Source organism: Canis aureus, chromosome 28, assembly GCF_053574225.1.
Source record: "Canis aureus isolate CA01 chromosome 28, VMU_Caureus_v.1.0, whole genome shotgun sequence".
NCBI lineage: Eukaryota > Metazoa > Chordata > Mammalia > Carnivora > Canidae > Canis > Canis aureus.
The window spans coordinates 33174920-33184469 of record NC_135638.1 but is presented as its reverse complement, the minus strand read 5'-3'; the positions used below and the strand labels follow the sequence as shown (position 1 = coordinate 33184469).

Genomic DNA, 9550 nt, shown 5'->3' with positions numbered 1-9550 from the left:
AAATGTTTGTCATTATGAATTTCTGTCTGCAGAAATGTAATTATTTCTCCATTCTTAGATGAAGTGTTTCTTCAGAGATTTCTTTCAAAGATTAGAGAACATTAGTGTTCTGTTTATGTTAGCTGAGAACTCAGAACTGTGGAGTTTAGATTTGTTTTAATCAGGTCTGATTCTTTCTGGGGTGGTGGGAGTGGCTCACCTTGGGAAAAAAAACATTTTATTCATTGCAATGTGGTCACAACTGGTAGAATGTAATGGAGTCCATTTTCTGGACAATTCTCCATTCTCTCAATTACATTTCCCAATGTACCTGTTGATTTTCTTGTAAAGGGAAAAATCTTAAGAAAAATTTCATTAATTCTTTTGTGCAGTATATAAATAGCCCAGTTTGAAGATGCATGTGTGACACACATGACAATAATTTATTTTACATTTAACTAGTAATTTTCCCACAAATGAATGTAATAGCATGCTACTCCAGGAATTTGAACAACACAAGTGGATATAGCTAAACTTAATGCAAAATTTGGCACCTAATAAAAATAAAGAATACCAAGGATGCACAGACTTCTTGGCTTTATAATATATTCCCAGGATAAATAGAAAACTCCACTTCAGCTCTCTGCTCCTCCCCATTCGACAGACCGTGCATCTTCCAGTGCAGTGCCAGCTGAGTCTCCATGATGGTGAAGGTCGGAGTGAACGGATTTGGCCGTATTGGGCGCCTGGTCACCAGAGCTACTTTTAACTCTGGCAAAGTGGATATTGTTGCCATCAATGACCCTTTCATTGACTTCAACTACATGGTGTACATGTTCCAGTATGATTCTACCCATGGCAAATTCCATGGCACAGTCAAGGCTGAGAACGGGAAACTTGTCAATTGGAAGTCCATCTCCATCTTCCAGGAGCAAGATCCCGCCAACATCAAATAGGGTGATGCTGGTGCTGAGTATGTTGTGGAGTCCACTGGGGTCTTTACCACCATGGAGAAGGCTGGGGCTCACTTGAAGGGTGGGGCCAAGAGGGTCATCATCTCTGCTCCTTCAGAGCATGCCTCCATGTTCGTGATGGGCGTGAACCACAAGAAGTATGACAACTCCCTCAAGATTGTCAGCAATGCCTCGCCCACCACCAACTGCTTGGCTCCTCTGACCAAAGTCATCTATGACCACTTCGGCATCGTGGAGGGCCTCATGACCACTGTCCATGCCATCACTGCCACCCAGAAGACCATGGATGGCCCCTCTGGGAAGCCATGACGGCCGAGGAGCTGCCCAGAACATCATCCCTGCTTCCACTGGCACTGCCAAGGCTGTGGGCAAGGTCATACCTGAGCTGAATGGGAAGCTCACTGACATGGCCTCCCGTGTCCCCACCCCCAACATGTCAGTTGTGGATCTGACCTGCTGCCTGGAGAAAGCTGCCAAATATGATGACATCAAGAAGGTGGTGAAGCAGGCATTGGAGGCCCCCCCTCAAGGGCATCCTGGGCTACACTGAGGACCAGGTTGTCTCCTGTGACTTCAACAGTGACACCCACTCTTCCGCCTTCAACGCCAGGGCTGGCATTGCCCTCAATGACCACTTCTTCAAGCTCATTTCCTGGTATGACAATGGAATTCGGCTACAGCAAATGGGTGGTGGACGTCATGGTCCACATGCCTCCAAGAAGTAAGAGCCTCCTGGACCACCAGCCCCAGGGAAAACAAGAGGAAGAGAGAGGCCCTCAGCTGCTGGGGAGTCCCTGCCCCAACTTAATCTTCCAACACATTGAGACTCTCCTGATCTCCAATTTATATCCCAGACCCTGAAGAAGGGGAGGGGCTTGGGCAGCCCTACCTTGTCATGTACCATCAATAAAGTATACTGTATCCACCCCACCCCCACCCCCCAAAAAAGAAAAGAAAACTCCACTTCATGTTTGGTTGTTTGAGTTCTTCCCTGGCTTCAAGTCTGTTGTATAACTATTTCATAAAGTGGGAGAATGAAATATTTAACAGGATTTTTAGAACTCAGAGTACTGAAGCCAATTTCTGGGCTTAGTACCCAGTTTCATTTTTTGAGTGCTCTTCATTATTTTACATTTAATTATTTAAAAATCTAGCAGCAATATAGAGCTGACTAATGTCACTACTTTCATTTAAATCATAGCATTGTTTTAGAGGGGATTCCTGTAGCACTGCCAATTCTAGCTCTTTGATGTGGGCTATAAATACAGTTTTTCAGCTCTAAATATGCCCAATCTCTTTTCTCTTTTAAGGATAAACATTCAGCAAATTGCATTTGAAGTGGTGATAGGGATAATTAAAAGAAATAATAGGGCACATTTGGCCAAATGTATAGGTATTGTAAACCAATTTAATTAGCTGTAAATAGTTACCTAAGCCAATGGATCAGAGGGGATAAGAAACAACTTGCTGAAAAAGCCATAATGAGCTAGCAGGAAAAGATCTGAAGGTCACAAGTGACCACTAGCTTCCACATACCAATAGAGTTACATAAATTATTGAGAGGGACATGAAAAAGAATATTACAAAACTGAAATCTGGAGACTAATAATCATGAAAAAATTAAAACCTGTTATAGAACTACCCTAAAATATTCTCCGTGTACAGATGGTAAATTCTATCAAACCTCAAGGAACAGATAATTCTGATTTTTCTTAATATGTCCCAGAGTATAGAAAATGGTTTAAAGCTTCTGAATTTATTTAGGATATGTATGTTAAAATCTGACAAAAACAGACCCAAAAAAATACTAGCCAACTTTAACTTATGAATATGGATTTAAAAACTCTAAATTAATCATTGGTGAGTGAAGATATAAACATTTAGACTGCTTAAAGATGGAAACGTAGTATTTTATCTTTACCCTTTCTTTGCCCTTCTAAAATGATGAATTATAAACATGTTTCAGCACTGATTGGAGGCAACTGAAGCAGAGCTCTGGCTGCTTTAAGGAAAGGGGAAGTCATCTTTTGGTTGCTCAAAACTTGGGCAGTGGGATTAATGGATCATAAATCCCTGTTACCTTGCAATCCTCCAGAGAGAAATAAATTCAAGATGTGCCTACAGAGACAGGACCATTGACCTGATGTTCTCAGCTTGCAAATGTTCTGAAGTCCCAGGAGAGATATGGCAGTAGCAGAGAGCCACTGGATCAGAAAAGATCATGGATTAGTAGGTATCTGACTATAACCTGTGTAGACAGCCAATCTGTGACTGTTGGCGCTTCCTTAAGTGGTGGAACCTTGACACATGTCTGGAGGAGGTATGATGAGCTGTCAAATGGTCACAGATCTGCCAGGATGAGGGTTCAAAGTCAGAATGAACACTGACTTACAAAAAAATGGTATCAGAGTTTATGGACTCTGATTATACATACTGGATTAGTAAAATAAATCTATTAGTAGGAGTATAATACACCAGAGTAGTCTAATTTTTATAAGACCAGCATTTAGAAATCAACTACTATAACTCTCCATATTAGTATTTTAAGAAAGATAATATGATTATTCAAAAAATACCAAAAAAGTTATTGATTAAATCTACCTTTAATTTATGGCTAAAAATAAAGTCTTTTTTTTTTTTTTTAAGGAATGGCAAGATATTCTTTTATCGTGATCAAAACCCTTCAACTACAACTATTATTTATTTATTTATTTATTTATTTATTTATTTATTTATTATTTAATTTATTCATGAGAGACACACAGAGAGAGGCAGAGACATAGGCAGAGGGAGAAGCAGGCTCCCTGCAGGGAGCCGGATGAGGGACTTGATCCCAGGACCCCAGGATCATGACCTGAGCCAAAGGCAGATGCTCAACCACTAAGACACCTAGGTGTCCCTACAAGCATATTTAATAGTGTGACACTAGGGCCAATTCATTATTATAAGAATAAGACATGGACTGACAATAATTTCTTTTCTGCAAATTTTAGCTAATGCAAAGCAACAAGAAAAATAAACACAAGATATAAATATTTAAAAAGGAAAACCAGGGATCCCTGGTGGTTCAGCGGTTTGGCGCTTGCCTTTGGACCAGGGCCTGATCCTGGAGTCCCGGTCAAGTCCCGCATCGGGCTCCCTGCATGGAGCCTGTTTCTCCTTCTGCCTGTGTCTCTGCCTCTCTCTCTCTGTATCTCCTGTGAATAAATAAATACAATCTTTTAAAAAAAAAGGAAAACCAAGATTACTATTATTATTTGCATGTGACACACTGCTTAGAAGAATTCAGACAGAGTTAACTCTACATCTGCTAAAAATTAAAGACAAGAAAGTAGTCAGCCATAGATAACTAACTTGAAAAAATTCTACTTTTTTTTTTTTTAATTTTTATTTATTTATGATAGAGAGAGAGAGAGGCAGAGACATAGGCAGAGGGAGAAGCAGGCTCCATGCACCGGGAGCCCGATGTGGGATTCGATCCCGGGTCTCCAGGATCGCACCCTGGGCCAAAGGCAGGCGCCACACTGCTGCGCCACCCAGGGATCCCCCAAATTCTACTTTTAATAATAATAACTAACTAGCACAGGCATATATGCAAGTACTGGGTAGATTACCTTTAACATCATCATATTAAGAATAAGGAAATGGAGATTCAATGACATTAAGTAATTTTTTTGCACAGCTAGTCAGGAATTGAATCTAGGTAGACTGGCTCTAGGAGCCATCTTCTTAACCACCATGTCATGACATGTTTGAACACAATAATAATAATATTACTAGTGAAATGCTTAACATATGGAAAAACAGTGATATGAAATAAAATCCTACAAAAGCATAAGACAGTTTTTAATGGATTTTTTTAGTGGATGGACTTTCAAAAATGTTTTCCAGAAATATTATGCAAAATATTATGTTTGTGCATATGCACTTTTTTCTGAGAAGTGAGGGTTTTATGCTTCCAAAAAATTGTCAGGAAGGCTTATAGCTCCCTAAGCTTAACTTTGGTTAGAAAAATAAAAGATTTGAGTAACTTGAGAAACTAACATCTTTCCAGATGGGAAGACAATATGGTAAAAATGGCAGCATCCTCCCCTTCTCCAAAGAAACATGAGTTTAATGCATTTACAGTAAAAACACAGATCACATTTTTTGGAGGAAGAGAAGAAGTTGCTGAGAAAATTTAAAATTTCATACAGAGGAATAAATGGGCAATAGTAGCTGGACAGCCTTGAAAAATAAAATGGAGTTACTCAAACATATTCTAAAGCTATTGTAACTGACAATGTGGCTCTTTTACAAGAAAATAAAGATTCTAGAAATGAAATCAAATACAGACACGTGCACAATACACACACAAACACACATGCACACACATATGTATGTATTTCATGATCTAGTAAAACTGCGTCCTTCAAATATATGGACAAACTGTAAGTTATTCATAAAAGGTAACTTGAAAATTAGCAACTCATTTTGAAATAAGAAGTTAAACCCTTATTTAATAGCTATACCAAAATTTGATTCCAGGTGGATTAAATTTATTTTATTTTATTTTTAAGATTTTATTTATTTATTCATGAGAGACACACAGAGAGAGGCAGAGACATAGGCAGAGGGAGAAGCAGGCTCCTCACAGGGAGTCTGATGTGACACTCCACCCCAGGACCCCAGGATCATGCAGGATCACGACCCAAGCAGAAGGCAGACGCTCAACCACTGAGCCACCCAGCAACTGATTCCAGGTGGATTAATTAATTAAATCTTTTAATGATTTACATTTTACACACTGTGAATACTCAAGAAGAAAATAGATTTTCTCAAGGGCCATGAAAGCAGAGGAAGTGTGCATTCAAAGTGAACAATTAAAAACTAATAAATTTGTCTACACAAAAATAAAATTTTTCTTATGACAGGAAAAAACCTTATTAAATTTAAGGAATATATAAAAACAGGAAAAAGATTTCTAATATTTGTATAGCATGTACAAATTTTTAAAAGGTCCCACAGATTTAGGGATAAAACCTGATTCCTCACCATAGTAGTAGTACGGTAGTAACAAGAAATCACCAGAAGAACCAGTTTTACATCTGTTGGGCTCTTTAAAGAAAAGTGCCCTCCCTGGTAGGCTTTTGCAAGCCAACCAATCAGTAAATCCCAGAGATTGTTACAGTTGGCCAATCACGGATCAACTTTCTAATAACACACTGCTGTGTGCAAACCAGTCAACACCATCTCACACTAGTTGTTGCTAGTAGATGTCAACCTACTTTGACCTCTGGTTATCTGTAAATCCCTGACCTCAAGGTTTTTCAAAAATCGGCACTGTTTTTGGGAGAGACAGCCTCACTAGCATGGCTGTGCTCCATTACAGGAAACAATAATTTCAGCTTTAAAAAAATTTTTTTAAATTAAAATCCAATTAATTACCATAAAATGTATTATTGGCTTTAGAGGTAGAGGTCAGTAATCCATCAGTCTTATACAGTACTGTGTTCATTAGATGAACATGTTCATTTAACATATGTGGGATGCTAATTTCTATTACATACCAAGGTTCTTATCAATCATTAAAAAAAACCCAACTGAATGGGAAAACAAAGGATATGAAGATACATTTTACAAAAGAAGAAAATAAGAAGCCAGAAAAAATAGTTGAGGGCATAGCAATATTATTGGTGATGAAAATATTTAAGTTATAATAATATGGTTTTTTTTTCACTTAGGGAAGCAGAAAGTAGCAGGAATTGGTAGTAACCATTTCTGAAAATACCATGAAAAAATAGGCAGTATTTTATTTTGCTGCTATGAATGAACAAAGTATACTTTTAAGAAGCAGGTAAATCCTTGGATGTATACATCATAACTACACACTCTATTCTAATAATTGCACATCTACCAATTTATCCCAAGAAAATGGTCAGAGACATATGCCACCCAGATGAATTAATATAAGTATTTATTTATTCAAAAATATTTATTGAGCTCCTCCTAGACTGTGTCTGGTAACATTATATTCAACCAAGCAAACATCCTACTCACAGATATCTTAACTACACACCCCCCACTCAAGGCCAAATCCTGCCTCCTGCCTGTTTTTGTAAATTAACAAACATTCTATTAAAACGGTGGACTTTTGTTGTTTTGACAGGGATATTTACTATCTGGTCTTCTCCAGAAAAATCTTAAAAATATAAAGTTGAATGATTAAAAACAGAATTTGAAATTCAGAATATCATTATGATAGAGCACAAAACCAAGAAAAACTAAGCAATGTACTCTCCAGAAGACATATGTGTGTGGTAAAGCTGTGCTTTTTTACATGGCCTCAGAATGATGAATAAAAAAATCCAGGATTTTTACCAGGGGTAAATGGGATATAGCAAAGAAAATCACCAAGCATTTGCATGTTAGCAGCAGCTCTTACTTTAGCTCTTAAGGTTGACTTGTGGTTTTACTGGTGTTTGTTTTATTGTAATGCTTCATAACTTCCATGTATGTCACCTATTCTCTTGTGCTTCAAAAATTACAAAAAGAAAGAAACAAACAAATGGGCAGCAGAAAACTGATTAAGAAGTCTGCATGTGGCCTGGACAGCTGCACTCCCTGGTTACTGGGAGTCATCCAGCCCATCTGCTGGGTGACCCAGAAATGCCAGGATTTGAAGGTCTTTTCTTTGATGGCACTAGAGCTTTCTAGAGAAGAATTCCTCTGGATTCCTCCCAGAGGCTGGCAGCAGGCCCTTACCTACTTACATGTTGTCAATGGAAACTGGGATGGCAAGTCATCTGTAGACTCCAGTTAATGCCGCTCTCTACTGAAGCTCCCTCCCCATTCTCTCTGTCATCTGAGGTTGGTTTTTTTTTTTTTCTTTCATTATAATTGTAATGGATAATTACGTGTGGTTAATTCACCATGTTTTTTTTTTTAAGATTTTATTTATTTATTCATGACAGACAGAGAGAGATAGAGAGAGAGAGAGAGAGAGAGAGGCAGAGACACAGGCAGAGGGAGAAGCAGGCTCCATGCAGGGAGTCCAACATTGGACTTGATCCCAGGTCTCCTGGATCACACCCTGGGCTGAAGGCAGCGCTAAACCGCTGGGCCACGGGGGCTGCCCAATTCACCATGTTTAAGTGAAAGTCTATTATAGACAGATTTATCAAGTTTAGTTGATATCTCATGCCTTTCCACGAGGAGAGATGAACATTTGCTCAGCTTCACAATTCTTCTAAGAATGTGTAATAACGATATCATCTTTAGTTATACCTTTCATTACTTTTCTTAATTTAAGCAGTAGCTATATCTTTCTTTTTCAGTTATGATCCTGATGATCACTGTATTAGCTGATATGTTCATCTTGCCTTTGCCTTTCCTATGATGTTCATATATGCTTAGTTTCTGATTAACTTATTTTCTTTCTTGACAAAAGAATAATGTCCCCTCTCATATCCTCAAGATGTTTCCTCGTATCAGTTATGCTGATTGCTGCTTGGAATCTTCCTTTTTCTTGGGTGCCTGTCTAGCTGAGTCCCACATTTTCCCAGTCTAGCCTCTAGCAGCTGCTTCCAAAGCCTGGGGATTTTGTAAATGTCTTACTCCTTTGAATCTGAAAGTCATTTGTTCTTTTTAAGTTCTAGGAAATTGTTTCCTTTATTTTCTTGACAATTTCCTCTTCTCACTATCTTCCCTTTTTCTAAAACCATTAACTGTCTGATATTACACCTGCTGGTTTGACCTTAGAGGTTTTCTTCCTGCCCCATAGTTATCCTACCTTGCTTTTTAAATTTTTTTCCCTACATCTTGGAAAATTTTGTCGTTTTGATTTTCAAGTCTTCAAGTCATTTTTTGTTTTTGCAGTGATACTTTAAATTTTTGAAAGGGTTTTCAAATTCTTTGAGTATTTTCTTCATCCTATTGCCATTTTAGAAGAAAAGATGTCTTAAGATCTTCTGAGTATTCTAATTAGAGATTTTTAAAGTTCTCTCCGTAATTCAAAATATGTTTCCTCCACTGTTAGCTTTTCAAAAAAAAAATTGAGTTGTAATTGACATATAGCATTGCATAAGTTTAACGTGTTCAAGGTGTTGGTTTGATATATTTAGATATTGCAATATGATTACCCCAGTAGGGTTAGTTCCCACTTCTATCACATCATCTAATTATTGTTTCGTCTTTGTGGTGAGAACAATTAAGATCTGGTTTCTTAGCAACTTTGAAGTTTATAATAAAGTAGTGTTGACTATAATCACTATGCTGTACATTAGATCTCCAGAATTCATTTATCTACTGGTTGCAAGTTTTTACTCTTAAACAAAATCTCCTCAATTCATTTTGTTTGTTTTATCAGTTTTTTGCAGTCTTCTGCAATCATCGTCCATGATTCTCTCTTTCCACAGGATGTGGTGATCTTAGAGTATGTTCACATTTAATAATAAAATACAGGCCAGCTGGTGTAGTAGTTTTCTTTGCTATGTTCTAAGAAAAACTGTCTCCTCCTCTTTGGGTCTACCTCTTTGAAGGAAGTGTTTCTAGAGTCCTGCGTGTTACTTGGTGTCTTCTCTTGGACTTTATTTTGAAGCTTATGTGTTGGGGTGAGG

The 9550-nt window shown here is 37.9% G+C and overlaps 1 pseudogene; it reads left to right on the top strand.

Moving 5' to 3' along the window:
• Positions 1-683: 683 nt before the first annotated feature.
• LOC144300264 (glyceraldehyde-3-phosphate dehydrogenase pseudogene) lies at positions 684-2268 on the top strand (annotated as a pseudogene).
• The last annotated feature ends 7282 nt before the right edge of the window (positions 2269-9550 follow it).